Source organism: Muntiacus reevesi, chromosome 9 (genome assembly GCF_963930625.1).
Source record: "Muntiacus reevesi chromosome 9, mMunRee1.1, whole genome shotgun sequence".
NCBI classification, from domain to species: Eukaryota; Metazoa; Chordata; class Mammalia; order Artiodactyla; family Cervidae; genus Muntiacus; species Muntiacus reevesi.
The window spans coordinates 23,989,869-24,012,594 of record NC_089257.1 but is presented as its reverse complement, the minus strand read 5'-3'; positions in this window follow the sequence as shown (position 1 = coordinate 24,012,594).

Here is a 22,726-nt window from a genome sequence, read left to right as displayed (position 1 = left end):
AATGAAGTGGAGATAGCAACCTTCAAGAACAAGAATTCAGAATATTGTTAGTGAAGATGATTCAGGATCTCAGGAAAAAAATGGAGGCAAAGATTGAGAAGATGCAAGAAATGTTTACCAAAGACCTAGAAGAACTAAAGAACAAACAAGCAGAGATGAATAATACACTAGGAGGAATCCACAGCAGAAAAACTGTTGCAGAAAAATGGATAAGCGACTTGGAGGACAGAATGGTGGAAATCACTGCCACAGAGCAGAATATAGAAAAAAAAATGAAAAGAAATTAAGACAGCCTAACAGATCTCTGGGACATTAAATGCACAAATATTTTCATTATAGGGGGTCCCAGGAGGAGAAGAGAGAGAAAGGACCTGAGAAAAATATTTGAAGAGATAATAGCTGGAAACTTTCCTAACATGGAAAAGAAAATAATCAACCAAGTCCAGGAAGGACAGATAGTCCCAGGAAGGACAAATCCAAGGAGGAACACACCAAAACACAAAGTAATCAAACTGACAAAAGTTAAAGACAGAAATAAAATATCAAAACAACAAGGGAAAAACAACAAATAACATACAAGGGAACTCCCTTCAGGCTATCAGCTGATTTCTCAACAGAAACTCTACAAGCCAAAAGGGAATGGAATGATATATTTAAAGCGATGAAAGGGAAGAACCTACAACCAAGAATACTCTGCCCAGCCAGACTCCCCTTCTGATTTGATGGAGAAATCAAAAGGTTTCCAGACAAGCAAAAGTTAAAAGGATTCAGCAACACCAAACCAGCTTTATAACAAAGGCTAGAGGAACTTCTATAGGCAGAAAACAAGAGATGGAAAAGACCTACCCACAGAAAATAAACCCAAAACAACTAACAAAATGGTAATAGGGTTGTACATATTGTTAATTACCTTAAATATAACTGGATTAAATGCACCAAACAAAATACATGCTCATGTATTCACTTCCACTTACCACATCACTCTGCTTGACTCCCTCCCCCAAAATTGTATGTAATTATTTTATATTGTAAGGTTAATCATGTTCCCATTATGGCTTGCAATTACAATTATCTTTTTTTTTTTGTATGGTTATTAATTTTGTAAACTGATAAACATCTTTACCTATTGTGATTATGTAATTATTACTCACTTAATACCACTGTATTGGAGAAGAAAATGGCAACCCACTCCAGTGTTCTTGTCTGGAAAATTCCATGGACAGAGGAGCTTGGTGGGCTATAGTACATGGGTTTGCAAAGAGTTGGAAACAACTGAGCATAATACCATTGTATCATGATTGGTCAACAGAAATATAATAGAATTCTGTATCACCAAAAATAACATTTAATAGAAAAATCTGTAATCATTTTTAAAACCCAGATGCATATCAGAATTACCTTGGAATTTTTAGAAAAATATAAATGCCCAGGTATTGTTTGTTTTCTGCCAGAGCGCCAGATGTTTTTCTAATGAGCAGTCATGTTTAAGAACAACTGGACTTTGTGAGAATCTTATTATTATCTAGTTTGGTTCAGGCTTCCCTGGTGGCTCAGAGGATAAAGCATCTGCCTGCAATGTGGGAGACCTGGGTTTGATCCCTGGGTCAGGAAGATCCGCTGGAGAAGGAAATGGCAACCCACTCCAGTATTCTTGCCTGGAGAATCCCATGAATGGTTTACTTTTTCTATTTCATATTCAGTGCTCCCATTGCATTTAGTTTACGCCTTCCAGTTTCTCCATCTTTTTTTTTTTTTTTTTTTTGATGTTTTTTCTTGAGACTTTATCAGGTGTAGTAGAAAAGCTTTTATATACATATATAAAAATAATATGCATAATATATATTTTTGAAAACATGAATTTTTGCCTAAAATATTTATGACTAAAAATTTTTGATTCCACTTGTTTGACTTAGAATACTCAACAGAATGCTAGATTTCTAATTTAAAAATTAGATATCCAACAAGGAACAAAGATTTACTGTATGGCACAGGGAACTATAACCAATATCTTATAATAAACTACAATAGAAAATAATTTCATATATATGTATAACTGAATCACTCACAGAAAAATGAATTCTACTTTTTGAAATTCAGTAATGTTTATTTTTTTGCCAGTTTCTCTAAATGTCCTATGGACATCTAATAACAACATATGAAATGCAAAATTTTAAATGTATTTGTGTAGGATATAAGAATAATATAAATTAATTAAATATAAATCAATTATATTTATATTATTAATGATATCATTTAAGATGCTTCCATTTTTATAATTTCAGCAATTAAAATATTCTCAGAAAAATGTTAATATGTCTCACTATGAAGATATATTTTTTTCTTTGCCCTTATATTTCTTCTGATTTTTGCTTTCTGTATCGTTCTTTGTTGTTAGGTGTCTAGTGGTTTATAATGTCTATCTTCTTTGTGAATTTCACCTTTTTTTGCCCATTTATTTTTATTAGTTGGAGGCTAATTACTTTACAATATTGTAGTGGTTTTTGTCATACATTGACATGAATCAGCCATGGATTTACAAGTATTCCCCATCCCGATCCCCCCTCCCACCTCCCTCTCTACCTTTTATCATTAAAAATATTCATCTTTGTTTCATTTAAAATAAAGGAATAAATTAAAAAATAAAAAACTACAATGAGGGATCATGTCACATTGGTCAGAATGACCATCATTAAAAAGTCTACAAACAATAAATGTTATAGAGCGTATGAGGAAAAGGGAACTGTCCTACACTGTTGATTGATGCAAATTGATATGGTCAACTATAGGGAACAGTATGGAGATTCCTTAAAAAACTAGGAATAAAAATACCATAACCCATCAATCCCACTACTGCACATATACCCTGATGAAACCTTAATTGTAAAAGACACATGCACCTCGATGCTTATTGCAACACTAAATGTACTATTTACAATAGGTTGACATGGAAGCAACCTAGATGTCCATCGATAGATGACTGGATAAAGAAGTTGTAGTACATATGCACAATGGTATGTTACTCAGCTATGAAAAATAAGTCATTTGACTCAGCTCTAATGAGGTGGATGAACCTAGAGCCTATTACATGCAGTGTAGTAAGTCAGAAAGACAAATATCATACATTAACACACATATATGAAATCTAGAAAGATAGTATTGATGATTCTATTTGCAGGGCAGCAAAGGAGAGACAGACATAAAGAACAGAATTTTTCATGCAGTGGGGAAAGTTCAGTGGGATGATTTGGGAGAATAGCATTAAAAAAATATACATTACCATATGTAAAACAGAGAGACAGTGCGAGTCTGATGTAAGACACAGGGAACCCAAAGATGGAGTTCTATGATAACCTGGAGAGGTGAGATGGAGAGGGTGGGTGTTGGGAGGGTTGTTCAAGAGGGAGGGGACATATGTATACCTGTGACTGATTCATGTTAATGCATGGAAAAACCATCACAATATTGTTAAGCAAGTTGTTGTTGTTCAGTCACTAAGTTGTGTCCAACAATTTGTGACCCCATGACCTGCATACAGCAGACTTCCCTGTCCTTCACTATCTCCCACAGTTTGCTCAAACTCATATCCATTTAGTCGATGATGTCATCCAACCAGTTCATCTTCTGTCACCCCCTTCTCCTGCCCTCAGTCTTTCCCACCATCGGGATCTCTTCCAATGTGTCGGATTTTTGCATCAGGTAGCCAAAATATTGTAGCTTCAGCATCAGTCCTTCCAGTGAATATTCAGGGTTGATTCCCTTTCAGGTTGACTGGTTTGATTTTACTGTCCAAGGAACTCTCAGGAGTCTTCTCTAGCACCACAGTTCAAAACATTAATTCTTCAGTGCTCAGCCTTCTTTATGGTTCAACTCACATCCATACATGACTATTGGAAAAATCATAGTTTTGACTATACAGGACTTTGAGGCAAAACGATGTCTCTGATTTTTAATATTGCTGTCAAGCTTTGCCATAGCTTTTCTTCCAAGGAGCAAGAATCTTTTAATTTCTTGGCTGCAGTTACCATCCCCAGTGATTTTGGAACCCAGGATAATAAAATCTGCCACTGTTTCCATTTTTCCCCATCAATTTTCCATGCATGCAGTGATGGGACTAGATGCCATGATCTTAGTTTTCTGAATGCTAAATTTTAAGCCAGCTTTTTCACTCTCCTCTTTCACCTTCATAAGCAGGTTCTTTACTTTCACTTAAGTTTATGCCATTAGGGTGGTATCATCTGCATATCTGAGGCTATTGCTCTTTTTCTGGCAATTGTGATCCCAGCTTATGATTTATCCAGCCTGGAATTTTGTATGATGTACTCTGCATATAAGTTAAATAAGCACAGTGACAATACATAGCACTGATATACTCCTTTCCCAATTTTGAACCAGTCCATTCATAGCTGTCTCACTGTTGCTTCTTGACCTGCACACAGGTTTCTCAGAAGGCAGGTAAAGTGGTCTGGTATTCTCATCTTTTTAAGAATTTTCCAGAGTTTGTTATGATCTACAAAGTCAAAGGCTTTAGCACAGTCAATGAAGCAGTAGTACATGTATTTTGGGAACTCCCTTTCATTTTCTATGATCCATAGGATATTGGTAATTTGATCTCTGGTATTTCTACCTTTTCAAAATCCAGGTTGTACATCTGGAATTTCTTGGTTTATGTACTGCTGAAGCCTAGTCTGAAGGATTTTGAGCATTACCTTGCTAGCACAAAAAATGAGTGCAATTGTGTGGTGCTTTAAACATTTGTTGACATTGCCCTTCTTTGGGATTGGAATGAAACTGACATTTTCCAGTCCTGTGGCCACTACTGAGTTTTCCAAATTTGCTGGCATATTGAGTGCAGCACTTTCACAGCATCATCTTTTAGGATTTTAAATAGGTCAGATAGAATTCCATCATCTCCACTGGCTTTGTTTGCAGTAATGCTTCCTAAGACACACTTGACTTCACATTCCAGCATGTCTGCCTCTAGGTGAGTGACCACACCAACATGATTATCCAGGTCATTAAGACCATTTTTTGTATAATTCTTCTGTGTATTCTTGCCACCTCTTCTTAATCTCTTCTATTTCTGTTAGGTCCATACCATTTCTAGCTTTTATTGAGCCCATGTTTGCAAGAAATGTTCCTTTGGTATCTCTATCTTGAGGTGATCTCTAGTCTTTCCCATTATACTGTATTCCTCTATTACTTTGCACTATTCACTTAAGAAGGCTTTCTGATATCTCTCTGCTATTCTTTTAGAACTTTGCATTTTGTTGGTTATATCTTTCCTTTTCTCTTTTGCCTTTTGTTTCTCTTCTGTTCTCTGTTAATTGTAAGGCCTCCTCAGAGAACAATTTTGCCTTCTTGCATTTCTTTTTCTTTGGGATAATTTTGGTCACTACCTCCTATGTAATACTATCAGTCTCCATCCATAGTTCTTCAGGCATTCTATCAGTTCTAATCCCTTAAATTGATTTCTCACTTCCACCATATAATCATAAAGGATTTGATTTTGGTCATACCTGAAGAGCTTAGTGGTTTTCTCTTCTTTTTTAAATTTAAGTTTGAATTTTGCAATAATGAGCTCATGATCTGAGCCACAGTCAGTTCCAGGTCTTGCTTTTGCTGATTGTATAGAGCATCTCCATTTTCAGCTGGAAAGAATATAATCAGTGATTTTGGTATGGACATTTTGGTGATGTCCATGTTTAGAACTGATCCTTTTAAATTGTGGTGTTGGAGAAGACTCTTGAGAGTCCCTTGGAGTGCAAGAAGATCAAATCAGTCTATCCTAAAGGAAATTAGTCCTGAATATGCTTTGGAAGGACTGATGTTGAAGCTGAAACTCCAATACTTTGGCCACCTGATGCGAAGAACTGACTCACTGGAAAAAAACCCTGATGCTGGGAAAGATTGAAGGCAGGAGGAGAAGGGAATGACAGAAGATGAGATGGTTGGACGGCATCACTGACTCAATGGACGTGAGTTTGAGTAAGCTCCAGGAGTTGGTGATGGACAGGGAAGCCTGGCGTGCTGCAGTCCATGGGGTCACAAAGAGTTGGACATGACTGAGTGACTGAACTGAACTGATGTTTACAGCCATCTCTTCTGTTGTTGGAAGAGGGCATTTGCTATGGCCAGGGTGTTCTCTTGGTAAAACTGTCAATTTTTGCCTTGCTTCTTTTTGTACAGGCCAAACTTGCCTGTCACTCCAGGTATCTCTCGACTTCTTACTCTTGCATTCCAATTCCCTATGATGAAAAGGACATCATTTTTTTGGTGTTAGATCTCAAAGGTGTTGTAGGTTTTCATAGAACCATTCAACTTCAGCTGCTTTGGCATTAGTAGTTGGGGCACAGACCTAGATTACTGTGTGAATAGTTTGCCTTGGACTTGAACCAAGATCATTCTGTTGTTCTTGAGATTGCACCCAAATATTGCATTTTGGACTCTCTGGTTGACTATGAGGGCAACTCCATTTCTTCTAAGGGATTCTTGCCTACGGTAGTAGATATAATGGTCATCTGAATTAAACTCACCCATTCCCATCCATTTTAGATTAGGTCTAAAATGGTTCCTAAAATGTTGATCACTCTTGCCATCTCCTGTTTGACCACATCCAATTTACCTTGATTCACGGGCCTAACATTCCAGGTTCCCATACAATATTGTTCTTTACAGCCCTGGACTTTATGTTCACCACCAGACACATCCATAACTGGAATTCTTTTCCACTTTGGCTCAGCTACTTCATTCTTTCTGGAACTATTTCTCCATAGCATACTGAACACCTACCAACCTGAAGGGCTCATCTTTCAGTGACATATCTTTTTGCCTTTTCATACTGTTCCCGGGGTTCTCAAGACAAGATACTGAAGTGGTTTGCCATTCCTTTCTCCAGTACCCCACGTTTTGTCAGAACTCTCCACCATGATCTGTCCATCTTGTGCAGCCTTACATGGCATGGCTCACAGTTTTGTTGGGTTACACAAGGCTGTGATCTATGTGATCATTTGGTCAGTTTTATGTCATAGTGTTTTTCTGTTTGGAGGTCATGGGATTGTAGTTCTTGCCTCTTCTCTCTGCCCACTGATATATGAGGAAAAAAGGCTAGAGCAAGCTTCCTGATAGGAGGGACTGGCTTTGGGGAAAACTGGGTCTTGTTCTGGTGGGTAGAGCCTTGTGATCCCATGGACTATGGCCTGCTAGGCTCCTCTGTCCCTGGAATTCTCCAGGCAAGAATACTGGAATGTGTAGCCAGTCCCTTCTCCAGGGGATCTCCCCAACCTTGGCTCAAAATTGGGTCTTCTGCATTGCAGGCTGATTCTTTACCTTCTAAGCTACCTGGAAGCCTGCAGGGCTGTACTCAGTAAATTTTTAATCCAATTTTCTGCCAATGAGTGGGGCTGTGCTCCCTGCCTGACTAGTTGCTTGGCCTAAGGTGGTTCAGTCTGGGAGTCTACAGTCTCTAAGGTAGGGCTAACAGCAACCTCCTCCAAGGGGACTTATGCCAATAAGCTGCACCATCCAGGATGGCTGCAGCCAATGCCCCTGTCCCCACTGTCCCCAGGACAGGCCACTATTGACCCGCACCTCTGCAGGAGACTGCCAAACACTCACAGGCAGGTCTGGTTCAGTTTCTCATGGGGTCGTTGCTGCTTTGCCATGGAGCAGTGTGCACAAGGTTTAGTGTGTACTTTTCAAGAGTCTCTGCTTCGTCAGTCCTGTGGAATTTCTGTAATCAAATCCTAATCTTCAAATTCCCTGGGGATTCCCAGTCCCTTCGCCAGATCCTCAGGTTGGGGAGTCTGATGTGGAGTCTAGAGCCTCCACAACACTATGAGAACTTCTTTGCTATTACTATTCTCCAGTTTGTGAATTGCCCAGTCCGCATCTCTAAGGTAGGGCTAATGGCAACCTACCCTAAGAGGACTTATGCCAACAAGCCGCCCCTCCAGGATTGCTGCTGCCAGTGCCTCTGTCCCCACGCAGGCCACTGCCGACACACGCCTGTGCAGGAGACCCTCAAACCCTCATAGGCAGGTCTGGTTCAGTGCCTTGTGGGGGTCACTGCTCATTTCCCCTGGGTCCTAGAGCACACAGGGTTTTCTTTGTGCCCTCCAAGAGTCTCTGGCGGGTATATTATTCTCTGATTTTAAAAGAAATAATAATAAAATGTGAAATAGAAAATGGCTCATACAAGTCAATATCAACCCACCCGACACAAATAACACAATCAAAAAATGGGGAGAAGACCTAAACAGACATTTTTCCAAAAGAACAAATATAGATGGCCAACAAGCTTAAGAAAAGATGCTCAACGTTGTTAATTATGATAAAAATACATATAAAAACCACAATGAGTGAGGTAACACCTCACACTGGTCAAAATGGCTATAATTAAAAGAAGCACAAATATCAAATGTTGGAGAATGAGTGGAGAAAAGAGAATGCTCCTGCACTGTTTGAAGGAATATAAATTGGTACAACCACTATGGGAAACAGTATGGAGGTTCCTTAAAAATCAAAAAGTAGAGTTACCATATGATCTAGAAGTCCCACTCCTGGGTGTGTAACCAAAAAGTTGAAATTCTATTTCAAAAACACATATGGACCACAATGACTCATTGCAACACCATGGACTATACGGTCCATGGAATACCGCAGGCCAGATTACTGGAGTGGGTTCTCTTCTTCAGGGGATCTTCCCACCCCAGGTATTGAACCCAGGTCTCCCACATTGCAGGTGAATTCTTTACCAGCCAAGCCACCAGCAAAGCCCAATATTCATAGCATTACTATTTATAAAAGCAAGACATAGAAGCAACATAAATGTGGACTGGTTGTTGATAGGATAGAAAAGTTGTGGTATATATATATATATATATATATATAATGGAGTATTACTCTGCCTTAAAAAGAGTGAAATATTGTCATTTGCAGCACCATAGATGGACCTAGAGACTATCACATTCAGTGAAGTAAATCAGACAGTGAAAAACATATGATATCATTCATATATTGAAATTTCAGGCCTAACTTGAAGCAAGTAGGTAAAACCAGTAGGCCATTAAGGTATGACCTAAATCAACACTCTTAAGATTATACAGTGGAGGTGATGAATAGATTCAAGGAATGAGATCTGGTAGACCAGGTGCTTGAAGAATTATGGATGGAAGTTTGTAAAATTGTACATGAAGCAGTGACCAAAACTATCCCAATGAAAAAGAAATACAAGAAGGCAAAGTGGTTGTCTGAGAAGGTTTTACAAATAGCTGAGAAAAGAAAACAAATGAGAGGCAAGGGAAAAAGCAATAGATACACCCAACTGAATGCAGAGTTCCAGAGAATAATGAGAGATAAGAAAGCTTTCTTAAACAAACACAAAGAAATAGACCAAAATAATAGATTGGGAAAGACAAGATCTCTTCAAGAAAATTGGAAATATCAAGGGAACATTTCATGCAAGGAAAGACATAATAAAGAACAGAAATAGTAAGGACCTAAGAGAAGCAGAAACAAGAAGAGATGGAAAAAAAAATACACAGAAGAACTATATAAAAAAGATCTTAATGACCAGGGTAATCACGATGGTGTTGTCACTCACCTAGAGATGGACATCCTGGAAAGGGTAGTCAAGTGGGCCCTAGGAAACATTACTATGAGTAAACCTAGTGGAGTTTGACAGTGTTCCAGCTGAGATACTTAAAATCCTAAAGGATGATGCTGTTAAAGTGCTGCACTCAATATGCCAGCAAATTTGGAAAACTCAGCCAAGGCCACAGGACTGGAAAAAGTCAATTTTCATTCCATTTCTAAGTAAGGGCAATATAAAATAATATTCAAACTATCATACAGTTGTGCTCATTTCATGTGCTAAAGTGCTCAAAATCCTTCCAGTTAGGCTTCACCAGTACTTGAATCCACAACTTCCAGATGTATAAGCTGAATTTGGATAAGGGAGAGGAACCAGAGATCAAGTTGCCAATATCTGTTGGATCATAGAAAAAACACAGGAATTCCAGGGAAAAAAATCTACTTCTGCTTCACTGATTACACTAAAGCCTTTGACTATGAAAAATTCTTAAAAAGATGGGAGTACCAGATCACCTAATCTGTCACCTGAGAAACCTGTATGTGGGTCAAGAAGCAACAGTTTGAACCAGAAATGGAATAACTGACTGGTTTAAAATTGTTAAAGGAGTACATGAAGGCTGTACATTGTCACCATGTTTATTTAAAATATATGCAGAGTACATCATGCAAAAAGGCAGGTTGGATGATTCACAAAGCTGGAATCAAGACTGTGGGCAAAAATATCAACAACATTTGATGTGCAGACAATACCATGGTAATGGGAGAAAGTGAAGAATAACTAAGGAGCTTCTTGGTATGGTTGAAAGAGGAGAGTGAAAAAGCTGGATTGAAACTCAACATTCTCAAAACTAAGATCATAGCATCTGGTCACATCACTTCATAGCAAATATAAGTGTTAAAAATGGAAGCAGTGACAGGTATTTTTTTCCCCGCTTGGATGACAATATCACTGTGGACAGTGACTGCAGCCATGAAATCAGAAGACACTTGCTCCTTGGAAGTAAAGCTGTAATAAAACTAGACAGCATAGAAAAAAGGAGACATCACTATGCTGACAAAGGTTCATAAAGTCAAAGTTATGGTTTTTCCAGTAGTCATTTACGGATGTGAGAATTGGACCATAAGGAAGGCTGAGCACCAAAGAATGGATGTTTTGAACTGTGATGCTTGAGAAGACTCTTGAAATTCCCTGGACTGCAAGGAGATTGAACCAATCAATCCTAAAGGAAATCAACCCTCAATATTCACTGGAAGGACTGATGCTTAAGCTCAAGCTCCAGTACTCTGGGCACCTTATGCAAAGAGCTGGCTAATTGAAAAAAACCCTGATGCTGGGAAAGAGTGAAGGAAAATAGAGAAAAGGGTGGCAGAGGATGAGGTGGTTAGATAGCATCACCAAGTAAATGGACATGAATCTGAGCAAACTCCGGGACATAAGGAAGGACAGAGAAGCTTGGAGAGTGGCAGTCCATGGGTCGCAAAGAATCAGACATGACTTAGCGACTCAACAAAAAAATCATTCATATGTGAAATTAAAATACAAATGATTCTACTAATAGAAGAGAGACAGACTCACACATATAGAAAATACACCGATGGTTACCAAATGGGAAAGGGAGGGGTGTATAAATTAGTAAAATTGGGGTGAACAGACGCACACCATTACGTATAAAATGAATGAGCAATAGAGATTTACTGTGTAGCACAGGGAAAAGTATTCAATATTTTGTAGTAACCTAAAATGTAAAGTAATCTGAAAAAATACATAACACTTTCTCTACACCTGAAACTTATAAAGCATCTTAAATCAATTACATTTGATTTTATTAAAAATGAGGTAGAGAAATAGGTTAAGTACCCCTTTGGCAGTAGAGAAAAGACACTTTAAAAATAACTGCTTGGGCTCTTGATAGCTTGCTGTTTATTCTTACCACCCATCTTGACACCTAATTAATTATCTTTTACTTGGAATGAATTTGCAGAATATCTTTTCAACAACTTTCATTTTATGCCTAAACTAGTTTAAATGAGCTTCATTCCTTTGACACAAAATGGCCTTGACTAAGATGTTGAAGTTGGAAGAAGAGGAAGAAACCAATACCTTTGAAGTACTTTTTTAACCTTAAAACAGCCATGAATTATAGGCATCATCAGCCATATTTTTAGTGGCAAATAAATTGAAATTGACAACATGGAACTCACTTAAGATCAAACTTCTATATACATGATATAAACAGAAGTCTTTGTGACACCATATCCCATTTTCTTTAGCACTTAACTATGCAGGAGAAATACCACATTAACAATGATGTTCTAAAATGAGTAATTCAGGGTTATCTAGGGTAACTGAGAATGGGTATGTAGGAAGAGCCTAATTTTTGTAGTGTGGGTTTTCTGATTAAAGAAAAAGTCTAAAAATACAAATAACCCTTTTAACAAGTACGTGAAGACAATTTAGGAATTTGTAATGGAAAGTTCCTGGCTTCCATGTTGTCCCTAGTAAGGTTTTGTTTTGCTTTGTTTTTCTGTGAAAAATATGAAAACCTGAAGACTTAACTAAGTTTTGGCAATTTTCCCTGTACTTTTTCTTTTCTTTTTTTAAAAAAAAATTACAAAATACCATCTAGGTTTTGTATTTTTTTTTTTGTGGTGTTTATTTAGAAGACATTTTTTATAAGCTGCTTAGTACTTTGGAACTGTGAAAGTGAAAGTCGCTCAGTGGTGTCTGACTCTTTGCGACCCCATGGACTGAAATCTCCAGGACAGAAAACTGCAGTGGGTAGCCTTTCCCTTCTCCAGGGGATTTTCCCAACCCAGGGATCCAACCCAAGTCTCCCGAATAGCAGGCGGATTCTTTACTAGCTGAGCCACACTTTATTTATTTATTTTTATTTTTTCATTTATTTTTATTAGTTGGTTACTTTACAATATTGTAGTGGGTTTTGTCATACATTGACATGAATCAGCCATGGAGTTACATGTATTCCCCATCCCGATCCCCTCTCCCACCTCCCTCTCCACCCGACTCCTCTGGGTCCTCCCAGTGCACCAGCCCCGTTCACTTGTCTCATGCATCCCACCTGGGCTGGTGATCTGTTTCACTATAGATAATATACATGTTTCGATGCTGTTTTCTTGAAACATCCCACCCTCGCCTTCTCCCACAGAGTCCAAAAGTCTGTTTTGTACATCTGTGTATCTTTTTCTGTTTTGCATATAGGGTTATCATTACCATCTTTCTAAACAATGAGGTACCATTACATGCCAGTCAGGATGGCTGCTATCCAAAAGTCTACAAGCAATAAATGCTGGAGAGGGTGTAGAGAAAAGGGAACCCTCTTACACTGTTGGTGGGAATGCAAACTAGTACAGCCACTATGGAGAACAGTGTGGAGATTTCTTAAAAAACTGGAAATAGAACTACCATATGACCCAGCAATCCCACTTCTGGGCATACACACCGAGGAAATCAGATCTGAAAGAGACACGTGCACCCCAATGTTCATCGCAGCACTGTTTATAATGAGCCACACTTTAGAACTGTAGGCTGATTCAAAATATTTACTACAATGTAACAGTTATGAAAATTTTCCTATGAGAACATATTGCTCACCCTCTAGAAGAGACCTTTAAGTATGATGCATAACATACTCTACTAGGGTGTTAACATGATCAGGAGAGTACAGTATATCAGAGGTAAAACAGAAGCTAGTCTCAATCTTCATTCTACTACTCAATAACTCAAGAAAATTAGAGAGATCAAGGGCACATTTCATGCAAAGATGAGGACAACAAAGCACAGAAATGCCATGGACCTACAGAAGCAGAAGGTATTAAGAAGGGGTGTTAGGAACACACAGAAGATCTATACTCAAAAGGTCTTAAAGAACTCAACAAGCAAGATGCTGTGGTCACTCACCTAGAGCCAGACATCCTGGAATATGAAGTCAAATGAGTCTTAGGAAGTACTAACAAAGCTAGTGGAGGTGATAGAATTCTGGAAGAGCTATTTCAAATCCTAAGATGATGCTGTGAAAGTGCTACATTCAATATGCCAACAAATATGAAAAACTCAGCAGTGTCCACACAAATGGATAAGTTCAGTTTTCATTCCAATCCCAAAGAAGGGTAATGCCAAAGAATGCTTAAACTACCACACAACTGCATTGACATATCAGGCTAGCAAGCTAATGCTCAAAATCCCTCAAGTTAGGCTTAAGGTGTACATGAACTGAGAACTTCTAGACGTAAAAACTGGATTTAGAAAATACAGAAAACCAGAGTTCAAATTGCCAACATCCACTGGCTCATGGGAAAAGCAAGGAAATTCCGGAAAAACATCCACTTCTACTTCATGGACCATGTTAAAGCCTTTGACTGTGCAGATCACAACAAGCTGGAAAATTCTTAAAGAGATGGGAATACCAGACCACCTTACCTGCTTTCTGAGAATCCTGTATGCATGTCAAGAAACAGCAGAACTGGAAATGGAACAACAAACTGGTTCAAAATTGGGAAAGGAATACATCAAGGCTTTATATTGTCACCCTGCTTATTTAACTTATATGCAGAGTACATTATACAAAATGGCAGGCTGGATGAAGCACAAGCTGGATTCAAGATTTCCAAGAGGATTATCAATAACCTCAGATATGCAGATGACACCACATTTAAGGCAGAAAGTGAAGAAGAACTAAAGAGCCTTTTGATGAAAATGAAAGAGGAGAGTGAAAAAGTCGGCTTAAAACTCAGCATTCAAAAATCAAGATCATGGCATCCTGTCTCATGACTTCATGGCAAATAGATGGAGAAACAATGGAAACAGTGACAGACTTTATTTTCTTGGGCTCCAAAATCCCTGCAGATGGTGACTGCAGTCATGGAATTAAAAGACTCTTGCTCCTTGGAAGAAAAGCTATGACAAACCTAGATAGTGTACTAAAAATCAGAGACATCGTTTTGCCAACAAAGGTCTGTAGAATCAAAGCTATGTTTTTTCCAGTAGTCAAACATGGATGTGAGAGTTGGATGCTAAAGAAGGCTGAGTGCTGAAGAACATATTCTTTCAAATTGTGATGCTGAGAAGACTCTTGAGAGTCCCTTGGACTGCAAGGAGATAAAACCAGTTCATCCTAAAGGAAATCAGTCCTGAATATTCATTAGAAGGACTGATGCTGACACTGAAGCTCTAATGATTCGGCCACCTGATTTGAAAAGATAACTCATTGGAAAAGCCCCTGGTGCTGGGAAAGATTGGGGACATGAGGAGAAGAGAGGCAATAGAGGATTAGATGATTGGATGGCATCATTGATTCAACTGACCTGAATGTAAGATAACTCTGGGAGATGGTGAAGGACAGGGAAGCCAGGTGTGCTGCAGTTCATGGGGTTGCAAAGAGTCAGATACAACTAAGTGACTGAACATAAAATAACATGTGGTAAGTACTCAATGGACAAAGGTTATTTTAAAAAATACATTTATTTATTTATTTGGCTGCACCAGGTCTTAGTTGCCTTATGTGGGATCTAGTTCCCTGACCAGGGATCAAACCTAGGGCCCTTGCATTGGGAGTGTGGAGTCCCAGCCACTGAACCAACAGGGAAATCCCATAAAGGCTATTTTTGTTAAAACAATATATTTGCAATCTCCATCCCAAATGAAGTTTTATATATATATATATAATATAAATAACTGGAGTCATATTGGAGACTGCAGAATAATGAACTTGATGTGACATAGTGATTCACTAAGCAGGAAGAGGAATAAAGACAGGTGATGGATTTGAAAGGATAAAGACTGTGGTCAGAACTAAGAGAATGTGTGAAGGTCAGCCTTTAGAAATGGAAAGCAATAAGGAGGAGAAGATGCCTGAGTAGAGGGAGATGCCTAATATAGTAAAAAGTGTTATTGATATTAACTTCTGCAAGGGTAAGTAGAATCTCTAGGGTTGTTATTTTTCAGATAATCACAGAGAATGCCACCTGCCCTGAGGCTCTGCTGCCCTTCTAGAAGACAAAAATAAAGCTTCAGATGAGGTGATAGACCAACCTTTCTCTAAATATCATTACCTCTAATTACCTTAAAAGCAAAAAGAGGAACTATTTGAAAAATATTGAATGTGAAATACAGCCAAATTAGAGAAAACTACTTAGTTTATACTTCTTGTAGAAGTTGGTCAAATTTGCAAAATATGGTGAGAAAATGACCTCACTACAAGGTGGTAAGATGTAGACAGTCAACGAGATTCAAGCAGATGAAACAAAATACAACAAAAAACTGGGGGAAAAGTGATTTTTCATCATGAGGTAGAGTGATATAGTGGAAAAAACAAATTGAAGCTCAGTGATGGTGAGGGACAGGGAGGCCTGACTTGTTGCAATTCATGGGGTTGCAAATGGCTGGACAAGACTGGGCAACTAAACAATAAGCACTTAGCCCAAATTTTGGGTAGCCTTACTCAAATTATGTCAATTTTCTGATCTGCAGTTTCTTCATCTATAAAATGTGGATTTAAGTATACATAAATGTATTCAGAGAGTAGATGTATATTTAATGAATAAATATGTATAAAGTACTGAGCCCACTGCCTGAAGCATCAGTTCAGTTCAGTTCAGTTGCTCAGTTGTGTCCGACTCTTTGCGACCCCATGAATCACAGAACGCCAGGCCTCCCTGTCCATAACAAACTCCCGAAGTTTACTCTAACTCATGCCCATCGAATCGGTGATGCCATCCAGCCATCTCATCCTCTGTCTTCCCCTTCTCCTCCTGCCCCCAATCCCTTCCAGCATCAGGGTCTTTTCCAATGAGTCAGCTCTTCTCATCAGGTGGCCAAAGTATTGGAGTTTCAGCATCAGCATCAGTCCTTCCAATGAACACCCAGGACTGATCTCCTTCAGGATGGACTGGTTGGATCTCCTTGCAGTCCAAGGGACTCTCAAGAGTCTTCTCCAACACTTCGGTTCAAAAGCATCTAGTTTTCGGCGCTCAGTTTTCTTCACAGTCCAACTCTCACATCCATACATGACCACTGGAAAAATCATAGCCTTGACCAGACTGACCTTTGTTGGCAAAGTAATGTCTCTGCTTTTTAATATGCTATGTAGGTTGGTCATAACTTTCCTCCCAAGGAGTAAGCATAGTAGGTCTTAAACTCATTTCTTTCATCCCTCTCAAGGGGATTAGACACTGAAATATTTAAATGACGGTGAAGAAAAATCCCATGAACTTTAAGAGAGAAACCACCACCTCGCTCCGGTCTCAGGCATCTATCTTCAGGTCCCTGACTCAGTGCCTTGAAGCAGCCATGCGAGTGAGTATGGCTCTATCAGAATGAGAGACAGTGGCGTCTAGGGAACTTGGTTGTGATACATGTCTGTCAACTTGGATCGCCAAGGTGTGTCAGCTCTGGTGTAGCAGCTAAAAAAGGCCTTTTCTTCTCACCTGGACTCTTTCAACACATTTGTTATGGAGAAAAATTCTCCACTCCCACCACTGGACTAAAAGTTTCTTACTTACGTTAACTTTTGTTACATTTCCAGAATGTTGGATAATCGAAAACCAGAGAAAAATATTTTGATGTACAGCCATATATATGATAATCTCACTGACTGACATTTGCTTGGCAGCACTGCACTGCTGTTGATAAATAATACATGGTATTACATTTTATACACTGAAGATGAGATATTAGAAATAGAGAAAGAAAAAGCCCTATTCAGGTATTCCAATCATTGCCTGCTATGATGCACTGCTGAGGGTCACACATGTTTTAAATGAATATACAAGATGTCGGCATTTTGCATTTATTTCAGATTGTTGTACAAAATTTAATCATAAAAATGCCAAGATAGACTGTGGGGTATCTCTTGACACATGGGTGTAGGATGATATGATGATGAGAACAGTTGCCAGGCAGCACATCTGCTTATCCTCATACCTGAATGGCAGGTACATAGCATAAACGTCATCATTTTGCATTGCAATTCCTATGGCAGCATCGCATATTAACCATGAAATGCTTTTCAACTGAATCCAGAGGTAGAAAAATGCCATCTTAACACAGTGCCCAGGCAGTCCCTATCAAACTTTGTCAACAAAATAAAACTCTGCTATAACTGACGCACAAAGTTTGGAGGCTATGGAGGAAGGCAGGGGCCTGAAAGTCTGGCTGAGGTCAAGCAGCAGCAGTTTGACCACATTTGTAATTTCCTCAGGTTCAAAATAGTAGACAGACTTTTTCAAAATCCAGTGAAATAATATCTGAATTGCCTCACTGTGTCATATTGTGATCAATTTCCCAATGGTTCTCTCGTGTGTCACCTAATTTAGTTAACAATTTTATTGAGTGCCCATATTATTAGATATGTCAGCCCAACACCTGCTGCATTAACTTCCTCTTCAAAACCTCCAAATTAAGTTTATTTCTGCATTAAATGATTCATGGCAGTAGTTTCCTGTTTGGGATGCCATATGAAACCTCTCAAGATGCTGAGATCTTATGTGTCGGTATAATACATCTTGGAGATTTGTACCAAATTATTACATGTTTAAATAAATTCTCACAATTCATTATTACATTAAATCAGTTACATCATTACATTATTACAATGTCACTATTACAAAATTTTAAGTTATTTAATTCCCTAGAGTCTAGGAAGAGTTAGACATGCACATATGGGTAGCAGTTTGGAGGAGAGAAGTTGGTAAGAGAAAGACAAAGATTGGTGTCAGTTGAGCCAGTTAAATAATTTTTGCCTTTGTTCTGAACACTGTGCAAATATCCCCTCTGGATGAAGCACAAGATGGCATCAAGATTGCCAGGAGAAACATCAATAACCTCAGATATACAGATGTCACCACCCTAATGGCAGAAAGTAAAGAGGAACTAAAGAGCCTCTTGATAAAGGTGAGTGAAAGAGAGAAGAGTGAAAAAACTGGCTTAAAATTCAACATTCAAAAAACTAAGATCATGGCATTCAGTCCCATCACTTCATAGCAAATAGATGGGGAAACAATGGAAACAGTGACAGACTTTAATTTCTTGGGCTCCAAAATCACTGTGGATGGTGACTGCAGCCATGAAATTAAAAGACGCTTGTTCCTTGGAAGAATAGCTATGACAAACCTAGACAGTTTATTAAAAAGTAGAGATATCACTTTGCCAACCAAGATCTGTAGATTCAAAGCTATGGTTTTTGCAGTATTCATGTATGCATGTGAGAGATGATCATAAAGGAGACTGAGTGCTGAAAAATCGATGCTTTTGAACTGTGGTGCTGGAGAAGACTCTTGAGAGTCCTCTGGACTGCAAGGTAACCAAGCCAGTCAATCCTAAAGGAAATCAACATTGAATATTTGCTGGAAGGACTGATGCTGAAGCCAAAGCTCCAATACTTTGGCCACCTGATGTGAAGAGCTGACTGATTGGAAAAGACTCTGATGCTGGGAAAGATTGAAGGCGGGATGAAAAAGGGCGACAAGTGAGAATGAGATGGCTGGATGGCATCACCAACTCGATGGACATGAGTTTGAGCAAGCTCTGGGAGTTGCTGATGGACAGGGAAGCCTGGTGTGCTGCAGTTCATGGGGTTGCAAAGAGTCAGACACGACTGAGCAACTGAATAACAACAAGAGAAAGGCAAAACAATACTTTTGGAACTTCAATATTATATGATGGGGGGTACCTTTAAGAAAAAGAACAAAAAATTACAAATTCAAAATTAGGCAAAGTGCCTTAGGAAAAGCGTGTGCAAGTGAAGAAACCTGGAACTTAAGCATCATTAACTTCATCATAGATCTTTGGCTACTGCCCCCAAGTTTGAGTAAACTTTGGAAAATGTTCCTACATTTTAAGAGTGGCTACAGACATATCTGTTGGACTAACTGAAGAGGAGACCAAATTCACTTCATAGAAAATATTCACCTTCTATCTATCGAGTGAAATTGAAGGGTATTCCACAGAGACTTCCTTGAAGAGATGATGTGAAAGCCCAGTGTGTGTGTGGTTTTTTTTAATGTATCTCCCTCCTATTTTAATAAGTGAAGGGCTATGGTTTACCTTGTCTCAAGCCATGTGAGTAGGGGCAAATGGAAAACCTTCATAGAGGTAAGATGGCAGAGTGAGCAAGAGGTTCTGCTGTAGGCTCAGCACGTGAGATTGTCATATTGAAAGGACTCCGGGTGTTGAGGTGAGACTGTCATGAAGGAGGGGACCAAGAAGTCTGAATGAAGTCACCACATCGTGAGTCACAGTGTTAGAATGATGCAGAGTGAAGGCCCCTGCGAACAGTCTCCCAGATCCTCCAATGCACGTCGGTGAAAGAACCAACGTTTGGATCCCTGACTAAGCAATCACCAGAAGACTATAACCAGCATTAAGTAAGTAAAAAGAATTTATTTTTATCTCATCTTTTCTCTCTTCTCCCTTACCTCACAAAATCTATGGAGGGGAAAAGAACCATAGCAAAACCTGCTTTTCCTCTTGCAGATCCCAAACTTTTAGTCAATTTTAGTCATTAAAATTTAGTCAAAACTTTGGTCTTGGACTAGGGTAGAAAGAAAATGTTTGAATTGTGTGAGAGGTTAGTTTTGATTCAAGATTATACTAGATGTTTTAATCATGAAAATGACACTATGCTAATACTTAGAAGTTATCAGAAAAGGAACTTATCTGTCAAAGATGTCCAGGGAGAGGGAATGGAGATCTCACATAGTGTATCTGAAGACCCTGATGGTAGAAAAGCAGAATTACTTTTTGACTGTACCCCACTGAGTTCAGTGTGTTTACTAAACCTGTTAGACATCCTTATTTATTATAATTTTATAAAATGTTTTGCCACATAGCATTCCACTGTTTCCAATTTTCTTCTCCAGTGAAGCTATGTTCTATTGTTAGCATATGATGATGAAAATTCATTACATAAATATAGTCATGTAAGAGTTACTACTGAAAGTACAGTACTTGAAATTTTACAGTGTTTTATTCACTACGTGAAGTAGATCCTCAAAAAAGTCCTCCACAAAGGCAGTGAAGAGGTACCCTTCTCCAGTATATTAAGAAATAATTAAATTTGCTGATGTCACCAAATTTTAATCCTTTCCCTCACCTTGGCTGGTGCAAACTTTGTCATTTCTCTGGAATTCTATCACTGTGTACCACCAGACATTACAAGCATAATAATGCACAGAAAGTTTTGTAGAATGGGGTTATATTAAAAAAGACTTTCATAACAGACTGGCATTTACTACTGTTTATTACTCTTGTATGTGAGCAGTGCTAAAGAACTACAGTCTTTTGTTAGTTGATACCTCTGAGTCTCCATTCATTCAAGGAAACCCTGTTATTCAACACTGTGATGTTCTACATTCTTCAAGGTTTAATTTTTTAAATGTAAAAAGCAAAACAGAATTTCTTTTAGTAATATATTACCCTTCAAGGCCATGAATTTTGTGTGCATTTAAATATTCCCTAGAGAGATATTTTATCACCACCATTAAAATAATTTAATGCAAAACTTTACCTCATGAGGTATTAGGGTTATTATGCAGATGATGTTGACCTGCCCATAATACTTTAGCACTTTTATAAGCCCTTTATTGGTTAAATGTCACTTGTGTATATTATCTCAGTTGATCCTCATGACAACTTGATCTTGATTGAAAACTAGTTGATCTGAGACACCATAAATTTGACATTTCACATTCAAAGAGCTTAAATTTCTAAGACTATGTAAGTTGAAACCAAAAAATGGCAGAGCCATCTCTAATACTAAATCTCATGAGTTCCTAAAACTGAATCTCGTTCTTACTCCCTTTCACCATCACAAATATACTTGTCCTTCAAGCACTTGTTCTAAACAATAGATATTAAGCAAGAACATATTTATCCTGAAGGCCAGATACTACTTAAATGTTACTGAGGTCCATACAAAGAGAATATCTGGATAACTGCTGGTGATTCTTGGAAGGAGGGATGAGGAAAAGTTTAGTAGCATTTAAAATAAGCCTTGAAGGGTATTTTAATTCCTTAAAAGTGGAGGATCAACTACTAACATTTTCTGGCCATAGCACAGAACTGTGAGATGGAGGCTGAGAAACCCTGTTCTCCAAGCTGAGAAGACGAAATCAGAGTCGTGGACTGCTTAAGCAGCTGGAATTTGCAGGGCATACATTGAAATAGGGAGAGCCGTACAGAGGAAACATTTTAGAAGTTTGTGTGGTCATTCACTGTGGATCCTTGGCCAAGAGCTAGGCTGTACATGGATAAGGTGAGATTCCCTGAGGCCTAGCGGAGATCTCTGTGCTTTGAGGCTGAAAGCTGAATGATACCAGAACTTGTGCAGTGCTGGAACTGTAGGTGGTGTCGTTCTAAGAGACACTGGGATTGCAGTCCACCTAGAATGGAAAGATCGCACTGAGCACCTTGTGCAGATAATATAAGCTCTAACAATGTTACATCTTAGTGGTTAGGATGCCTTACTACGTTGAGGGGCTGCTCTAAGTTGAAATTCTGAATGACAATAGATCTACCTTAACAAAGAGTATAAGTAAGCCTAGAAGGAATAAAGACCTGTCAGCAATTTAACCACCTGCCAAAAGTTCAAAATACTTTCAAAAATTGGCATCAAAGTTCAGCTCCATTCAGTACATAACACAATGTGAAGATAACATTTTAAAAAATGTGTGGATAGTCAAAAATTTATGAAAACATGACTTGTTTCCAATTTTTTAAAAAAAGATAATAAACACAAATGTTGGTATTAATATACAAAGAGTTTAAAAGTAGTTGTTATAATTAATACATTTTAAAACAAAGAAAAGTATTTGATAGGAAAGAGAAACAGCAAATTTTAGAACAACAACAGAAGCTATATAAAGAATCAAACAGAAATTTCAGAATTGAAAAATATCTGAAAAAATATTACAGGATAAACTTATTAGAAACAGAGTCAGGAAATAAAAGGGACATTAATTTGAGATAATTAATAGAAAATATTCACTCTGAAGAATAGAGGGGAAAATGTTGGAAAAATGAGCAAACAAAATGTTAACTTAGTGACTTCCAGAATGAAATGAGAGAGAGAATAGTCAATGAGAATATTTGAAAACATAACTGCTGAAGCTTTTCTAAATT